General features: G+C 37.6%; 1 long non-coding RNA gene across 2 annotated transcripts; it reads left to right on the top strand.

The window, feature by feature from the left end:
• Positions 1–17,737: 17,737 nt before the first annotated feature.
• On the top strand, positions 17,738–20,332 carry LOC142149866 (uncharacterized). Of its 2 annotated transcripts, XR_012690896.1 has the most exons (4): positions 17,738–17,780; positions 18,657–19,890; positions 19,978–20,057; positions 20,143–20,332. It is a non-coding gene; the product is annotated as an uncharacterized LOC142149866 (long non-coding RNA). The 2 variants fall into 2 exon arrangements; XR_012690895.1 differs by having other exon boundaries at positions 18,657–20,057.
• The last annotated feature ends 260 nt before the right edge of the window (positions 20,333–20,592 follow it).

Below are 20,592 nucleotides of genomic sequence, written 5' to 3'. Positions count from 1 at the left end.
AATAAATAACCTGTATTTATGATGAACAACTATTCACTTTTACCCTGAATTTCGTGCAGTGCGTCCAGTAACAAACATGAGATATAGCAATCGTAATTTATAGCACATACCATAACCAATGAGCCAGTGACTATAGATTTAAAAATATTCCCAATCAAATGAGTTTAGGCTGTCAATGAAATCTGAATCAAACTAGGTTAAGGGCTATTAAAAATTAACATTTTTAACATGAATAATTGAATGTATCCATCTTTCTAACAGCTATTGTACTAATTGGTAGTTAATATTAATAATAATATTTATTTTAAATTGTATAAATACATTTTTTTTGTCAAATAAACAATGCAATGGGGGTTGGCCAACCACATAAATACTGACAAAAATTAACATAGAATTGGGAGTCTTTGTATATCTACAGTCACTGTTACAACTGTCATAAAATGAGATACCAAACGTGAGAAAAAGCCCTGTAGTAGTCGTTGCCCTTCTTGTCACCCGATGAAAATCTTTGTTCCTACGCCCCTGGATGGGAGTGTGCTCAGCTGCCACAGTTCACTACTATTTCTTTCATAGCTTTCAAGTTCATAAAGTAACTTCCAACATTTAAAAAACAAAATCAGTACAAATTAAGCCCGGCCAAAATCTGTCCAACCAATGTCATTGCTTCACCCAAGCTCCATCCAGGTGTGACAAATCAAAACTATATACACATTCCGCTAAATCACTTTTGGGATGTGAGAATTGCAACAGTCATACCAATTTGCTTATTGGGTAGTATCTCATAATCAAATTCCAAAACCATAAGGTCCATTTCACCACCCCTGGATATCTTTCACTTAAATCTATCAATATTGAAAGACTGGGGTGCACAGTAGACTCTTGTCATACTTCATGTGATGCGTGAGGTGGCTAATCAAAGGTTTCACTCTGCACCAGGAGAATTGTGCCATGTCTCATTCAAGTTAACAATTAAACCACCACAGATATGATGACACATTTATTTGCCTCATGACTTGCAGACATTGCTGTGCACTCAAACGATCATCATCATCATCATCATCATCATCATCATCATTTATTTATATAGCGCCAACATATTCCGTGGCGCTTTACAATTGGGGACAAACATAATAAACTAATAAACAAACTAGGTAAAACAGACAAAGAGGTGAGAAGGCCCTGCTCGCAAGCTTACAATCTATGGGACAATGGGAGATTGACACATGAGGCTAAGTCTACATTTTGCATTTTGGCCCAGCCAGACTGCAAAGGTAAAAGTGACTCATAAGCTAAATGATCCCGTCACACAACAATGTTGGTCAGGGGGTAGTTGTCTTGTGTGAAATTGTGTAACAGGCTAAAGGTAGTGAGGTTAAGAGGGTGGCTGAGGAATATTATAAGCTTGTCTGTAGAGGTAGGTTTTCAGAGAACGCTTGAAAGTTTGTAAACCAGAGGAGAGTCTTACTGTGCGAGGGAGAGAATTCCATAGAGTGGGTGCAGCCCGAAACGATTATGTATGCTGAGCTGTCACAGTAATTATCATTGTTTCACAGTACTATAATATAGCTAGATCATTATCATCATCATCATCATCATTTATTTATATAGCGCCACTAATTCCGCAGCGTTGTACAGAGAACTCATTCACATCAGTCCCTGTCCCATTGGAGCTTACAGTCTAAATTCCCTAATATAGACACACACTCCCACACAGACAGACAGACAGAGTGGGAGACAGACAGTGAGAGACTAGGATCAATTTTGATAGCAGCCAATTACCTACCAGTATGTTTTTGGAGTGTGGGAGGAAACCGGAGCACCCAGAGGAAACCCACACAAACACAGGGAGAACATACAAACTCCACACAGATAAGGCCATGGTCGGGAATCGAACTCATGACCCCAGTGCTGTAAGGCAGAAGTGCTAACCACTAGACCACTGTGCTGCCATTGATTACAGTCTGTCCGATAACATTCCGCCAAATTGCAGTCTTTCTAGCAGTACAATGGAAGTTGCAAAAGATGATCACCAGACAGGAATCTTTGAAATGTCTGGTTTATTCAGGCCATACTTACTAACTTTGCAGTTCTGCCCTCCAGGACAACCCGGAGCCGGGAAGGTGAAGTAGAAGGGCAGAAGGGGGTGGAGCATGACAAATCGCATAATTTTGACTCCGTCCCCGCAAAGAAATGATGCTAAATCAATCCCTTACAGCAATTACAGCAATCAGCAATACCTTCCACAACAATATCGCAAACTCTCCATATTACAACTATTGGCTACACCTCACGTGCATTACAGCAATACCTCCCACATCTCCACATTATTGCAATCGGTTATACCGATCTCACCGTACAGCAATACCCTCCCACACTTTGTAGTGTTAGCCTACAGCTCCTCCAAATTACAGCAATAGCACCAACAACTCCAAACTACAGCATTTCCACTGGCACCACCAAATAAACACTACAGCAATTCCACCGGTACCACCAATCCCACACTACAGCAATGTCACCACTACACCAATCCCACAGTACAGCAATTCCACCACCTGCCCCAACACCTTGTCTGGAGGCACTTCCAAAGGCCAAGTGCAGATGTGGCCCAGGGTGACCTGTGAATAAATGGCCACAAATAACAGGAATGGTAAGATTGTCAAATATAACTGCTGAGTCTGCTCTATGTTCTACAATTTTTTTTTAAAAAAAATGCTATATTTAACATGTGACTGACTTACAAGTTAAAGAACAGTTCCTGATATTCTAGCTTGAGAAAAGATATCTTGCATAAATAATTTAATGTCAACACTTCTAAGGGAGGTTATAGTGCTTGAGAACATGAATGTTAAAGTTCATATATACTTTAAAACGTGTCTTTTCAAAACCTACTGCCTGTGTTCTGTACTTGTTATATATATATATATATATATATATATATATATATATATACATATATATATATATATATATATATATATATATATTCTATACCTCTGGACTGTCAGGTTGACAGTTTTTCTAATGTGTATAGAGACAGAGAGAGATAGGAAAAAAGACAACAGTACTTGTGGATGCACTGAAAATTTAAAGGATATTTGTTCCATGGTGATAGTGACTTTTTGAAACTGAAAAAGAGACCACAGTAGTCTCAAAATATTTCGAAATGAGTGCCATCTACTTCTTTCCTTTTTAAATATTTTTTGGTGTCAAGTATATATAATATTTATTATATGCTTGGGGGGGACAAGGTACCATTGGCTCAGACAGTGGATGTCTTGAAAATTCCCAAATATTTTTTTCCATTCCATATGTGTTCTTGTGGTTTATTCTCTTGTTTTTACAACAAAACTTTGTGAAAATATAAATAGTGTACTTATATAGTGGGGGCTCTGCTGAGCCAAGCTCCGACTGTGCTGGCAGACTGGATGGGTTGAGGCATGTCTCCCCTACTTCTTCCAATTATCTCGGAGGTTGGAGCTGGAGCTCACTCAGTTGGTGAGAATTATTTGGCAACAATCAAGCACACATGGACGTCGAACCGACGAAAGGAGCAGAAGTCATGATGTAACCCCCTCCACATGGTGCGCTTATCTAGCGCAGTGCACAGGGGAAATGGGGAGCAGGAATGGGAGTGACAACTGGACCCTGGTGGTATCTTTTATACCTATCCATAGACGGCAGAGAACAGGGCACCTGATGGAGACCCCATGCCACCTCTGGTAAGAGTTGAAGTAACAAGGCATTGTGGTGCAACGAGGATTATCCCGGTACCTCGTTGGACCAGTCCGAAGCTGGACAAATTAGCACTTTCTGTAGTTTAAAGTGATATAATCTGGTGATCTCCAGATTATAATTACTAATTGGGCACATCATTTGAAACAATGGACTATCCATAGTTTCTGATGCCAGAATGGATGGAGACCTGGGCATTACAAAACTTTACCATGCCTCTACCATCAAATAGGCCCATCAACTTCAGTATTAGACACTGTTTAATAATTGAATCCTTCAATCAACCCGACCAGGAGAGGCTCTCCCAGTTGGGCCTGATAGATTTGATTCATAGTTATAAATCATAGATTATGCGTCTGCTGGCTGATTTCACTTTAATTAAAGCGAATCACCAGCCCCATCTAGGTACAGTCAGCTTGTGCTGGTGACAGTGCAGATCCTCCTTACATGAAGAAAGTGACAAAACACACCTTTCCATTACCCCTTCACTATTTGTACTATATCCCTGTTCCCTCTAATTTCCATTGTTACAACCCCAGTTTAGTAAATCTAGCCCCATGTCTTTATTATATTGGTGCCCCCCTTTTAATAGATCCATTTCATTACTATCCTCCCTTCTCTTCTGCCTCTGTCCTCTATCTGAATGGAGCGGTGAATCCCTTGTTACAATGTCTTGCTTAAGTTTTACAAGACACTTGCCTAGAGTGGAACAACTGCTTTATGCCAGAAAAGAGGCAAGATCTCAGACAGGGATTCCTGCATGCACACCATGAGGGTTTAAGAGTGTATGAAACGTGCACAACTGGGCAAGTCAGGGACTGCACCAGCTCAGGGACCGACAAAAGGTCAACAGTCTTCATGCAGAAAGATGAGACACCGAGATAGCTTCCTTAATCATAATTTATACAAATTTATGAGAGCATTACATATACCATTCCTCAGCAGTATAGCATAGCTAACTGTATATAGTTTTTTTGATCTAAGAACTTGAACTTTACCCCGGGGGAATGATTTTTCATCCCTCTCTCCCCCATAAATATACACAAGTCCCCTGGTTTGATTCAGAAGGGCAGCATTATGGCAAAGAGCATATACGTAAAACAAGATAATGAAAGCCATGCTCTTGGCAACCAATGAATGCTATGGCAATGTATTGTGTAGCTAATCTTTCAATTGTTGTACTATGGGTGCAGAACATCTTTATCGCTCAGCATCCTCATTTATTTATATAGCGGCAAGGTGTTGAAAGCCATGCTCTTGGCAACCGATGAATACTCTGGAATTGTATTGTGTGGCTAATCTTTGAATTGTTGTATTATGGGGGGGCAGGAGATCTTTGTCTCTAAGCATCATCATTTATTTATATAGTGGCAAGGTAGTGAATGCCACCTCCTCCCTACACGCTGTCTCTTCTAAAATGGCACTTGAGAGAACGAGAGCAGACTATATATACTAAAGATGGCGATGCAAAACTCGTGGCAGATTTGCACATAAAAGGTCATGGAAATGACGTTGCATCTCGTTTTGAGATCCAAGTTTGGCGGAAGAAACCGAGTCCCGATTCGGTTTTACTCGCATCCCGAACATCTGGTTTACTTGGATTTCACATAATCTGAACCGGTCATCTCTAATAGATAGGTACAATGTTTGCCAAGTAATTTGCTATATAGTATCTGGATATGTTAGCATTCTCCTAAGGAGATTTTAATGCTTTGGGATTCTGATTAAAAGCTGGAATAAGGTAATCATGGTATCAAAGGAACCCTGGTAAAGTGCGTAAAACAGCAGAAGTTCAATATATTTTATTTCTACAAACACACTGATTTGTTTACATGGCCCATAAATAGGTGCATTGTGCTTTTTGGAATTAACTACCTTAAATGGACATGGTGTAAATAGTAAAACATCTTTACATAGACCAACCATCTATCACATTAGGACTATTTTTATTTAAATTAAAAATTCCTTGTATAGGAGTATCACTAATTATTTCCTTCTGTGATCTCTTTTTGTCTCTCTTTCCTCTATGTCTTGTCTGTATCGTTTTCGTGGTGAACGACCCATATTTTCTAATGTAGGACTTTTTAAGAAAAATATGGGTTGTTCACCACTAAAACGATACAAACAAGACATAGAGGAAAGAGAGCCAAAAAGAGATCACAGAAGGAAATAATTAGTGATACTCCTATACAAGGAATTTTTAATTTCTCAGATAAATCCCTTTCAGAAGATGAATTGAAACTTTTATCTAAAGGTTTATCATTTGCTCCTACTAGTTTTCCCAATGGGTTCGATTTGTTTATTGATATAAATAAATATATCCGAAAGTTAACTCTAAAGAGACATTTTCTGAAGAGAGATAAAATGTTAGGTGATAAGGAATCTTTGATAGAGAGTAGATCATTGCCCAATACAGGTTTAAAGAAACAATCCAGTTTCTATCCAATAGAATCCAGAGGGACATATATTGATATGTTTGGAGAATTAGTTAAAAAAGATCTTGATGTGGTAGCCAATACTAAATTAAAAGTCAAATCTAATCTAACAAAAGATGAAAAGATAACTCTAGAATCACTTATTAAAGATGAAGAACTAACAATTAAACCAGCGGATAAAGCGGGTGGACTGGTGATTTTAAATAAAAAAGATTATATTGAAGAAACATTAAGATTGGTAAATGATGAAAATTTCTATAAAAAGTTAACAACAGATCCAACTAATACTTGGTATTTTTGCAAGAATTAGAAGAACTTCTCCTTAAGGGACTAAATGATCATTGTATTAATAAAAGTAAATTTGATTATATACTGAATAGATATCCTAGAATCGCTACAATCTACCATTTACCCAAAATACATAAACGATTAATAAAACCCCCAGGACGCCCTATTGTCTCGGGTATCGAATCCTTGACAGCACATCTATCCGAATTTGTAGACTTTTATTTAAAGAGTCATGTACCAAACTTAGAGTCCTATATTAAGGATTCTACTCAAATATTACAAATCGTTAAGAATGTGGAATGGCAAACCAATTATTTCTGGTGTACTGAAAACTTTTCAGTTCTGGTACGTGCAATTTTATTGTTTGGGAATAAACATTTTACTTGGATCTTACACTATGGAAGCGCCCCTGTCTTTTTGATGTTATATATATATATATATATATATATATATATATATATATATATATATATATATATATATATATATTATAAGGGCACAGTTGTGCCCTTATATTAAGGTTACATCTAAAAAATGTAATTTTGCCATAGGGAATCTGTGAGGGGAGGTCATGGTGTTTGAGGGTCTACATCTTAAAAAGTAATAAAGCTATTAAACTGAAATTTGGCATGCGAATGGAGAACTGTCCACAGGTGCTGCATGTGAAAGTTCAGAAAAAAAGAATAAAAAAATGACAATTTAGGAACAATCTAAAGTTTAAAATCTGTCCGATTTTTTTCCACTTTCTGTTTCGCAAAAGTCGCTGTTTTTCTGGGTTTTTTGGGGGAGCGTAACTTAGTGAACAGGGCTAAGGAGTGCCGTTGAGGGTTCACAAGTTTGAGAAAGTTACAGTTTTTTTACAATTTGGTAAAACATTCCCCATTTTAAAGATAGGGGATTTCAGAAAATGTCATAATGTTGCGCATGTCAGATAAAGTCTTGTGCTGGGTGTACTGAAAATGGGTGAGGATGAGGCTGAGGATGATGACAGCAACATCTTGTCACAGTAGAGTGCATTGACAGCACTGTTAGCTTAGGTGCCTTAAGCCCATTATCAGCTTGTTTTGTGGGGGCCCAAACAAACCAAGCACTTTAGCCACAAAAGTGGCACTCCATGTCGCTGAAGTGCTTGCTTTGTTAAACTGTACATGTCCTTCTCAATATCTGACATAAGGGAGGGTGGCCCAAGGGCATCTCCAGCTTGCACCACTTTTCCTTTCAGCTACCGCTGTGTGCCAATGTTGCCTACATGTGCTATATACTGTTGGGTGCTTTTCAAAACTCAAAGATTCCCATTGATGATGCAAATGACTCAGCCCAACATTTTGACATCTGGTCTGGTCTACTGTAAAAGAATTGAACAAAAACCGTGACACCTCTGCCGTAACTCTACCTGATCCTACAATCAAATATCAACATCCAAAGAATGGTGGAGGATTATTATAAAAAAAATAAAGATATAAACACAACAGTTTTATTAACAAAGAACAATGTTGCTTGCAGAAGTAATGTAATCATGGATATCTAAATAGACGTGTATATGTATTACTGAAAATCTTCCACTTTGCACCTGTTTCATCAGTATTGCACAAAGTGTTTGTAATCTGCACCTTACATCAAAGGTATCTAGCGATGTATTTTTTTTTGAGCATTGGGGCTGATCGAAGCTCAGTGATGACCTTGCTCTTTGCTGTGAATGTCAATGGCTCTTTTTAGTGCACTGTTTGGAACAAGATCCGATATACTCATGTCAGAGTGATCACAGCCACATACTTTGTTTTTCACTGGGTTCACCATCTCTAACTGTGCTATAGGAATGGTCTGGGTGACGGCAACCTCCTCGTCTTCATCTTCCAAATCTTCGTCTGCAGGGGCCGGTGACACACCCATTTGATTTCTCAGCTGTTCTTTAAACTGAATCTATTTATCATCTTGCCTCAGGGCCTCCTCTGTATTATTCTTCTTAAGCACAAATGTATCTTTCGTGTACAAGCTCTCGTAAATCCGGGATCTCATCCTGTGGGTCACGTTTTAACTTAAGTATGGTCTCTTCAACAGCATCTATATATTAGTTTAAATCTCTGTTCAATGCAGCGTATTCCAAGATGACGGATTCCATGCTGCCCACATGTTCTGTGTCACAGTCTGTCTGAAGCAGATCTAATGCCAATCCAGTTGTAATATCCATTCCTGTGTCTGCATAAGTTTGGCATTTCTTCAGGGATGAGAGGGAGGTATCCAGAGAGGAGAAGGAGATTAAAGATGCAGCACGAGCAGACATGGTTTAATAATGTAGAGATCATTGTCAGCAGTGTTGGGCTTAAGACAGCTCAACTATTGGTAGTTTGTTATGTGGGGTCCAAAACAAATCAAGCACTTCGGCCACAAAAGTGACACTCCTTGTCGCTGGAGTGCTTGCTTTGTTAAACTGTACATGTCCTTTACAATATCTTACATAAGGGAGGGTGGGAGGGCCCAAGGACAATTCCATCTTGCCCCACTTTTCCTTTTTTTTTTACCACTGCTGTGTGGAATTGTTTCCTAGAGTTGCTATGAACTGCCATGTGTTTGTGTCGTTGCTCTGTTGCTTAGCATCAAGCCAGCTCGCTGCAGTCTTTGTCCGTAGTGTATGAAATTAATTTTGTGAGGTGGTCAAAATTGACTGAAAATGACTGGAAATTAGTGTTACGGAGGTTAATTATAATGTGGGAGGGGGGGAGAGCAAACTTATGTGATTTTAGCTTATTTTAGCTATCTTTCTAAAAAATACAGATCCAAAACTAAAACCAAAACACATGAGGGCTGTTTTCCTAAAACCAAAACCAAAACCAAAAAACAGTGAACATCTCTAAGTTATAGTTCTTAAATCAAATGGACCTTTTAACTGAGCAGTTTTGTTAGAGGGCCAATTATGTTTTTGTTGAAGCTATTCTTCTGAAGGGGCACCTTAACTATAGGTATGTGTTACCCGTGATTGCCAATCATAATAGAATGATATTGGGGTAACTTTGTGGTGCTGATTCCGAATATGACATTGGTTTGGCTAGATTGGCTATAATTTTTGAGATAATTGGTATTCCATTGAAAAACATTAAAACAATGCCAACATCTTAATGGTCAGGCAGACCCAACTTATAAATCACATTTGTCTCAAATCATACAAAAGTATTCACATGAAACACTGAATGGCATTTTATTCGGTATACTGTGATAGATAAACATAGTAAACTGATTTGGAAAATTAGAATTAATACATAGTAAACTTTTCCTTTCTCGATGCTTCCACTGTAGTAAGCATTCTGCACAGGTCTGCCAAATCTTTTGAAGAGCCCAAGACTTGTCTTGGTCTCCAATTGCCACGCCAAAATACATAAGATAAGCTTGCTCTACAAAGTCTGCTGTTTTATCTTGGTTTTTGAAGAGAGTTTCTATCACATATGTAGCAGAATGCATTATGATTGTTCAAGCAGTCTCATTGTGAAGAACTCATATTTGTCAGAAAAGAAAACACCAATAAAAATAGTTTATTTACCATGATATTGTCACGTTTTTAAGTTTTATCCTTAATTGACTTTATTCTTACTTGAAACACTCTGGATATATACAAATTGTCACTACTATCACTATCTATAACTTTACTCTTACTTGAATTACATGACATGCATATTATTATAGGCTCAGAACAGGCTACCCAGGTCAAAGTTCTGCTCACCATACACCAATGGGAAGTCTGAATGGGATCCTTACCCCCAAAAATTCTAGCCAGGATTCAACTAGACCACATTTCATTGGATTCCCCCCAATCAGGTAAGGGGTGTCTGAATGCATAACTGGACAGACAAACAAACCAAATCCATCCAGTGGAAGGCCCAGAACAGGCTCCCTGTGGAAAAGTTCTGGCCAGCTTACAACAATGGGAGGTCCAATTGGGACCCTAACCCCCAAAAAACCTTGCCAGGATTCAAATGGACCACCTCTCATTATTTTCATCCCAATCAGTGCAGGGCTGTGCGAATGCAAAACTGGACAGACAAATAAACACACAAACAGATCATTAATTTTTTTATGTAAGATGTCATCCAAATGAATCTAGTGGAACACCCAGAACAAGCTCCCCGGGTCAAAATTTTGGCCAACGTACACCAACGGGAGGTCCGACCGGGACCTTGACCCCTTAATATGTCTTCTGGGATCCAATGTTACCATTCTGTAAAGTTTTTATCCAAATCTATCCAGTAGAAGGCTCAGAACAGACTCCCTGGATCAAAGTTCTGCACATCGTGCACTAACGGAAAGTGGTTCAGATAACCCCCTAAAACGTGGCAAGGATCTAACTGGACCAACTCATGTTGGCTGCATCCCAATCAGTGCAGGGGTGTCGAATGCATAACCCAAAAGACAAACAAACCAAATCCATCCAGTGGAAGGCCCAGAACAGGCTCACTTGTTCACCGTTCTGCCCAGCATTCACCAACGGGAGGTATGACCAGCACCCAAAGTCCCCTAAAACTGTACAGGACCCAACTGAACCACTTTGTGTTGGATTCATCCGAATCGATGCAGGGGTGTCGAAGATATCATTAAGTTGTCAATGCATTGTATGTGACCATCACCATTTTAAAAATAATTATCAGCTTAGCAGCTCTTCCAACACACCCATGAGGTGGCTGCCCAGTGTCAATTCTGTTTTTATATTAAATGTCATCAAAGCTCATCAAGTGGAAGACCCAGAACAGGCTCCCTGGGTCAAAGTTCTAGCCAGCGTACACCAACGGGAGGTCTGACTGGTCCCTAACCCCCCTAAAAACTTGCCAGAATACAACTGCGCAACCTTGCGGTGGTTTCATCCCAATCGGTGCAGTGGTGTCCGAATGCATAACTGGACAGACAAATAAACCAAATACATCTAAAGGAAGGCCCCCTAGGTCAACTTCTGCCCAACATACACCAAAGTAAGGTCTGTCTGGGACCTAAACCCCCTGGGGTTTAGGGGGTTATCAAACACTCTACCCGCTTCAAGCCACACCACTGTGGGAATTTAAGCTAGCATAAGAGGATGCCTTCTACACAGAGGGAGACTAGTCAATGTGATCAGGATCTGTGCTGAGTATTTCTGGACATGACTCGACACTCCACTCACTTTGTCTATTTGTGTGCCTGCTAAAAGCGGGTGACATTGGATTGCATTGCTTGCCGAGGAAAAGTTGCAACAGTATACCAGGAATGCTGATTTTAGCACTCCTGAAGATAGGGTTGTTTATATCAGTGTGGTGTGGTGAACCCTATGGTACATTGTCTTGTTTAAGTTCTTCCTAGACACTTGCCTACAGTGGAACAACTGCTCCATGTCCAAAAAAAAGGCAAGATCTCAAATAGTTATCCCTGCATGCAAACCATGAGGCTTTAAGAGTATATGAAACTTACACAGCTGGGCAAATCAGGGACTGAACCAGCTCAGGGACCGACAAAGGCTCAACAGTCTATTACCCTTAAAAATGAAGAGGAGAAAATCAAGCCACATAAATCCATTGTAAATACATCATCTGCTGGCTTTCTTGTTGGGAGTCTGAATTAAGTGTCAGTGAGTATGTTAATGTTGACAGAGTCCTTTTAGGTCTCAGGTATCCAAAATAAATGTAATAGCTAATGAGGTCTAAAATGAAAGTTTGTAATGAGAAGCCGGAGAATAGGGGAAGATTTATAGATAGTTACAACGTTTGCTAAGTAATTTACTATATCGTATTTGGATATGTTAGCACTCTCCAGTTATTTTTGACCAAACCTAAGGAGACTTTTAAAGGATTGGAATTCTGATTAAAAACTGGGATTAGGTAATTATGGCATCAACAACAACCTGCTAAAGTGCATAAAACTGCAGAAGTTCAGTGCATTTTTTTTCTACAAACACACTGATTTGTTTACATGGCCCATACATAGGTGCATTCTGCTTTTTGGAATAAACCAACTAAAATGGACATGGTATAAATGGTAAAAACATCTTTATATAGAGTAGCCTTCTATCACTTTAGGATAACTTCTTTCACTAAATACAACGTTTACATTTTTCTTTTAAAATGTTGCTTGTTCCAACCTCATTTCCATCTTTGAATAATCATAAAAGCTGGCTTTATTATATGTTTCACCATTTTGGGTTTGAATATTTTTATTTCATGCATATTTATGTAAGTAAAAATATACTTACCCCCAACAAAATTAATCATTGGTATCTATTGCACATTTTGCATGGTATTTATATATGGAAACTGCAATAACTTCATGAAGTATTTTTTTTTTTACATAAACTACAATTTTTTCATAGACTCCTTATGTTAATCCAATAAGGATTGTATTCTAATTAATCATGTGGGATTATAATCGGTATTAAAAGCAATGCTACCTAGTGTTTTCAATGAGCCTGGATACATCAGACACAGCACTGTATGTGTTCATATATTCAAATTTTTTTTTTTTTAAAAGCTCCAAGACCCAAGTTTGATATAACATGGCTATTATTCAGCTTATTTAACCTTTTGTAAAATACCACATCTTACAATAAGGTAAGCTCATGGATCATTGCGAGCATAAAAGGTAGCATCTTGTTATTCAATGCAATGTGATTTATTACAAACAGATAATTACAAGTCTCTATTTATTTTTCATCTACTCTTCAGCACTTGAGAACAAGTGGATTATGCACCTTTTCGGGTTGAGGCTTTCACACTTATTTAAATAGTTACTGTTCTTTCACTCCAATAGTACTGATAAAATGATCTGTCTATTTTTGTCTGTGTAAATAAGCAGCTGTGTGATATAGATAGATAGATAAATAGATAGATAGATAGATAGATAGATAGATAGATAGATAGATAGATAGATCGATAGATAGCTGTGTGATATAGATAGAACAGGATAGATAGATAGATAGATAGATAGATAGATAGATAGATAGATAGATAGATAGATAGATTGATAATTAATGGAATACTTTAAAGCAAGTGTTTCTGAACTCCAGGGGGTTTATTTACTATGTGATGGTTCCGAAGAACCTCTGATTCCCAGCTCTTTGAAGGCATTTTCTTCAATCAGCAATTTTATTAAGGACAAATCCTGATGGACTTTGTCGTTAATAAAAGGGCCGTTTTAAAAATTGCCTTCAAAGCGCAGAGAATCAGCAGTTCTACGGAACCGTCACCTAGCAAATATACCCCCAATTCTCACATAACCCACACAGCTCATATCTTGAGGTTTCCTCCCTGTGAAAATAGGTTGGATAATTATTGATCCAGACAAATAGATTAAGTCAACTGTGTATGAATACAGAAATCCTGAAAACACAAGCTGTTTAGGGTGTGTAAGGACTGGAGTTAAGAAACACTGCTTTAAAGGGATGAAAAGGGATTTGTAGATTATGTTGCAAATAAATAGGAGCCTAAAGACTGTGTAGATTGTGCAGAGAATAATAATGGGTCATGGGAGAGAGTAAATTCACGTTTGAGCAGGAAAAAACTTTGCAGGTAAGCTGATTCAACTGTTGCTAATTAGTAGCACATTTTTTCTCAATATAGACATGCAAGACAATTCCAAAGCAAACTCCACTGTGTATTTGGACATATTAAAAAATATGTGTGAAGACTAGACAGAGGAGATATTACTAATTTTTATATATAGTTGCTAAAATTCAATTACAAGCACAAAAGGAAACAGATAAGTGGGACAAATGCAGTTTGCAATGCATTTTTAATTGCATGTCAAAAACTAATAACACATATAAATCCTATTGTCTTTATGTTTAACATACACTTTATATAACACTAGATGCATTTACAAAAGTGTTCAGTCTTTATTTATTAAACATATGTCTGGGATAAAAAAGGAATGATGTTATCATAATCAAGGCTGTAGATATGCTCGCTAGCTTATGTAGAAGCACGTTATATTCATAAAAGTGAAACATTAAAGAAGAAGCATAACAAAATGCAGAACAATACAATTAATGCGAATACAAACACAAGTTTGTCTCATTAGGTACAATGTTTATTCTTCACACTAGAAATGCATCTTAAATGCATATTTTGATCACCAGAGTATGTAGTCTAAATAACAGTAAAATAAAAGTATAAATGCAGTGAAGATTTATCATTGTAACCAAAAATGTACAAAAGTTAGTGATGTTTGTGTTTAAAAACAGAAGTGAATAAATTAATATTGCAAGCAGAGTTAATAAAAAAAAGGTAATTTTCTTGCATTGCATATGTTGTTCTTTGTCTTGTAATCAATAGTCAAAATAATTACTGAAATATTATACAAAAATAAACAGAATTCACATTTAGTTACTAAAAATATTTGTATTTATGTGTTTAGCTGATATAAATATTTATCAAAATAACTAACAACTACATAAATAACTTCCTCAGTGTCAGATTTCATTCATCTTTGAAGAAGGTAAGTTTACCTGGGAACCATCATATTCATAATCATAACAGTTTTTAAGTTTACAGCGGGATCTATTCATATAGAATGGGGGAATACCACAAACGCTTGTCAGACATGACAACATAACTTTCCTATACAAAATAAGAATATACATTAAGAATCTGTTCCTGCATATAGAATGAATAGAACCTTTTTAAACATTTACAAAAATTATGGCAATGTTCAGTAAACCAGAGCAACTAATTAGTAATTGGCTTTGGTTAGTAGAATGAAAGTTGGACAATGAAAGCGAATAAATTGATGGTTACTGCATGCTTTTAAGAATGACACTTTAACTTTATACGATTTGTATTGTTATGATGTGATTATTTATGTTTGTTCTGTTATAGATAGATCAATGGGAACAAGCAATACGAGCATATTTATTATTATAGGATTCTCAGATTTACCAGACCTAGAAATGTCCATTTTCTTATTCTTTCTCCTCTCATATATTATCAGTTTGTTTGCAAATCTATTCCTCATTGCACTTATCTATCTGAGCCCCATGATGAAATCCCCCATGTACTTCTTTTTGTGTAACCTGTCTGAAGTGGATATTTTATGTGAATCCACCATTTCTCCAAAACTGATGTATATATTCCTTGCAGCCAGTGGCACAATCTCATTCTCAGAGTGTATAACACAGTTCTTCTTTTCTACTCTATCTTCAGCAGCTGAGTATCTTATTCTCACTGTTATGTCCTATGACCGCTATGTTGCTGTTTGTAAACCATTACATTATACTCAAATCCTGAGTAACAAATTTTGCGTAACATCATCACATGGAGTTTGGATGATTGCATTTGTAATTTCATTGGTTTTAAGTGTTTTTTTTATATTGAATGACTTCTGTTTCTCCAATGTTGTTGATCATTATTTCTGTGACTTCAGTTCATTGTTAGAACTTAGCTGCAGATACACCTCAGTTATTCGGGCTTTAGCGTTTGCAACTGGTGTCTTATTTGTGACCTGTTTCCTGCTTACTGTAACCTCTTACACCTTTATTATTTCATCTATCCTTAAAATTCAGTCTTTACAAGGAATGTATAAAGCTTTCTCTACCTGTGCATCTCACCTGGCTGCTGTGACTCTGTTCTACCTGGTACTTTTCATTCTCTACCTATTACCAAATGAAGTAATTACACAAAAGCAGCGCAAAGTTATGTCTATTCTTTATACAAATGTTATTCCCATGTTAAACCCTTTTATCTACAGTTTAAGAAATACAGATGTTAAGAGAGCGTTACAACTTCTTATTAGGTTGGTACAGTTGAGATGGTTGTGAAGAAATCAATCAGATGTCAAATCCTCCTGGCTGGTTAACATGTTGTCTTTGATCCCATCTGGTAACTCAGCACTATGGTGAGGAGCTATGTAATAAATCTTTTCAAGATTTTGTTTTGTGAATTCTTTAACCCTTCTCAATACTGAGGTTATTTCCCAGCTCTGTGATGAGACTATTTTGGCTCTTTTTTGGCTGATCCCATTCCAACTTCGGTATCATCATCATCATCATTTATTTATATAGCACCACTAATTCCACAGCGCTGTACAGAGAACTCATTCACACCAGCCCCTGCCCCATTGGAGCTTACAGTCTAAATTCCCTAATATAGACACACACTCACACACAGACACAGAGAAACAGACAGAGAGGGAGAGACTAGGGTCAATTATGATAGCAACCCATTAACCTACCAGTATGTTTTTCGAGTGTGGGAGGAATCCGAGCACCCGGAGGAAACCCACGCAAACACAGGGAGAACATACAAACTCCACACAGATAAGGCCATGGTCAGGAATCAAACTCACAACCCCAGTGCTGTGAAGCAGAAGTGCTAACCACTAGGCCACTGTTATTTATGCAGTACCCATATATACCCATATATGCCTTGTTTTTCTTTCAGAACACTTTGATTTTCAGAAAATATCGTTAGTTTGCTTAAACCTCCTGTAACGAGAAAGATAATATAATAAATAAAATCTGCACTTTAAAATGATAATGCTTTTTTTCCCCGCTAGTTTGCTTTGTATTGAATATAATGCCTGAAAAAAATAGGAGAAATATGTGTAGCCTATTTTAAAAAATAGACAACCTACTATATCAAATAAAGGTTCCTCTGAGTTTATTGAAGCCAGGATGGAGAAGATCTGGGCATTACAAAACTGTCCCCCCTCCAGGCCTTCACACTCAAATAGGCCCATCAAGATCAGTATTAGACATTGTTTAACAATTAAATCCATCAATAGACCAATTTACCAGGAAAGTCTCTCTTCAATGGGCATAATAGACTTGAGTCATATTTATGAATAATAAATTATGTTTCTACTAACTGATTTCACTTTCATTGAAGTGAATCAAAAGCCCCTTCTGAGTACAGTCCGCTCATGCTGGTGACAGCATGAAGAATGTGACGGTGAGGACACACACCTGCCCGACACCCATTAACTATTTATACTATGTACTTGTTCGCTTATTTCCCATTATAATACCCCATGGGGTATATTTACTAAACTGTGGGTTTGAAAAGATGAAGATGTTGCTTATAGCAACCAATCAGAATCTAGCTTTCGTTTATTTTGTGCATTCTACAAAATGACTGCTAGAATGTGATTGGTTGCTATAGGCAACATCTCCACTTTTTCAAACCCGCAGTTTTGTAAATATACCCCCATGTCTTTATTATATTAGTGTTCCCCCTTTTAGTAGATACACCACATTACTATCCTCCCTTTTCTCCCATCCCTGTCCTCTGTATGTGTCTCATTAGTCTCCTCCTCCCTGCTGCTCCTCTCTACTCCTCCCTCTCCACCAGAACTGGTCTGTAAACATCCAATCTCCTGTGTCCGGTGAGTACACTGAGTGGTGCCTCATGTCAGGGATCCTTTTAGTAGTGGTCATGTGTCAGTGTGCCCTCAGTGTTTTTGCAGACCCCTCTCTGTCTAGTTCTGCCCAACATTGGCTGTGCCGGGCATGCACCAAACCTCTGCAGTACCGTGCCCAGCTTTCAGGGCATAGCTGTGACAGAAAAAGCCTTTTAAATTATGCTCTGGAGTTAGTAACCTGCAGCAATCTGTCCATGTTAGAGTATATGTCACATATTTAATCTCTGTCAAGCTCACTAAAATACTCTCCATAGCTGTGGCTGTGGCCATGTACTAAATGCACTCATTAATCCTATTAATGCATGTCTATTATCTTTTGCTGTATGTGGATTTGTTATTCTAGTGAATTTCAGTAATATTGATTATATGTGGGTAATGTTAATATTATCCCTGTACTGATTTAGGCCCCTATTTATTATAGCCCTTTCTCCGATGAAAATGGGTGTTTTTTGCCAGAGATTGGGCTTCTCCCAATCTATCAATGTTACCAGGCCGGTGAAAGTCTTCATTGGGTATCTACAACGTTTGCTTTCGCTGGGACTCTCTGTTGAAGACTTCCAGATGCTTTCCCTTGGACAGCAGTGTTAATTTAAATAAGGCATGTATTCATATTTTAAATATATGAAAAAAAAAATTTTTTTTACCCTATTTTATCCCTTTTATTATTTTTTTGTGGTATGAAAGTGGAACTGGAATCTTGTAGTAAGAAAATGTGATTAAATGTGCACTATGCTATTTTTAAAGGCATGTAGATTTTTTTCGATGCACATGCCCTCATGCTCTTCTGTACTTTTTTTTGTATTACTAAGTCACTAATTTTTACTTTTAACCTCTCTACAGGTCTGCATTACACCTATAATGTGACCAATACCTAATATACCATTCTGCACAGCGTCCTATCCTTGGAGGCCATTGATCCCTTACAAACTGGCTTAATTATTACCCTTAGTTTGTGTAATCTCTGTATTTCTCAATGCAACTCCTTTCCTAGAAACAATATTGTAAAGGTCTGCCATGATTTATCTTGATTTCAGGCCTTAAGCTGGGTACACACTACAGAATTTTCCACCAACTTGCGATTGATTTTACATCCGATCGATGGTCCGATCACTCGGTCCATGGACTGCACACACATTAGCCTTGTTTTAGACGATAAAGGGAAGAGCGGCTTTTTACAGCCATGCTGTCGTGAGCAATGATTTTAATTTCATACACATTGAAGCAACATTTGTGGGGCATGTAAAGATATACCAAAGACATTAGCATAAAAGGACAGAGCTTTCACTATAGTTAACACCCAAAACCACATAAAAAGAGAAGACCACACTATCTCTTCCTTCATTCCTATAAAATAGAAGTTTATAACCATACATTTATGAAAAACATTTAACTTGTGAAGTGCAATGCAATAATTATTCCCTAATAATAAAATCCCTTCGTATGTAATGGTCCTGTACGGGTTAAAGTTATAGCCCAAAATCTCCATACCTGATGTTATTATATACGAATAGGCATCACCCACAATGCTCCATTCTCTGCGGGCATCATCGCTGATTAGTCCACAGCAGAAACGAGCGCCCATGTCTGAGTGTATAAAATGACAGAGGAGCCTGTCTGGTGCCGAGGAACGTGAGAAGATGGCGGGTGAGGAGAGGGTGTCAGTGGGGGTTCAGCTATGGAGAAGGAGAAAGAGTCAGAGATGGTGCAGGAAGGTCCAAAAAATGTTGAAAGTGGGTGGGGGGTGGAGATGCTCGAGAAGAGCAAAGAGCAAAGCCAATGAGCCCAAGAGAGGTGTAGATGATGGTAAAAGTACTGGACCAGTACGACTACGACATTAAAAAAAGTGAGTAGCGCGTGTAGTGTACCTGTTTAAAGGACTTTATGTATTTCATTCTAGTATTACACGGAGCAATGCAAACGCCTGATGTGTAAAATAGATTTTTTTTTTCAGAACAAAGAATTAACGGTGAGAAGACCTGTTTAGATACCACTGATACCACTAATGTAACACCTGTTATCAAACAAGAACAAATTGATGTTGAATACCAAGATATGAAAGAAGTTATACACAAAGGTATTTCAGTGAACATGTGTAGACAACTAAATGCTATGGGCACATACCTGTACCTTTATAATAACCAAAATGGCGCCTGTTTTCCAGAATATATGGAGGTTAAGCCGCTATTATTGCGATTGTGCCAGATGGACCACAACATAAACTGATCTCGATCAGTGTGCAAGGTGAGCAAATGAAACTGTGTCTGGTGATATAGATTACAGATATAGAAGTTTAATGGTAAACATTTTGTATTTCCTTGTTTCATAGGTAAAGAAATCAAAGGGAATATAAGCCCAAGAGACATAAAATTTTTTTTTAAAAACATTGAGAAAATTTTTGTTGAAATGTGTTTGCTGTTTGGAACTGTTCTGCCACAAACCACTAGCACCTTTAATATGTAATATTTAATACTATTTTTTTCACTTGTCATATTTCGCAATAAAAATAATTGTACTTTTTTCCTGCAATAAAACTGTTGCATGATCTCTGGGTATTTTACAAATATTAGTTAATAAAGGTTAATATGACTTTATAAGTTTAATAGTTTATAAAGGTATAAGTTTATAAAGGGTAAATATGAATTGGTTCCCAATATAGATGCAAAGGGTAATAACACACGTGCTTTACACAAGTGTAATGGTCTGCAACCAGACAAGTGCAATACACATGTATAGAAAACACAAGTCATTAATGTGCGGATACCGCACCATGTGGGAC

This window comes from Mixophyes fleayi, chromosome 4 (genome assembly GCF_038048845.1).
Source record: "Mixophyes fleayi isolate aMixFle1 chromosome 4, aMixFle1.hap1, whole genome shotgun sequence".
Lineage (NCBI taxonomy): Eukaryota > Metazoa > Chordata > Amphibia > Anura > Limnodynastidae > Mixophyes > Mixophyes fleayi.
The sequence above is the reverse complement of the archived record's forward strand: the minus strand, read 5'-3'. Positions and strand labels throughout refer to the sequence as shown.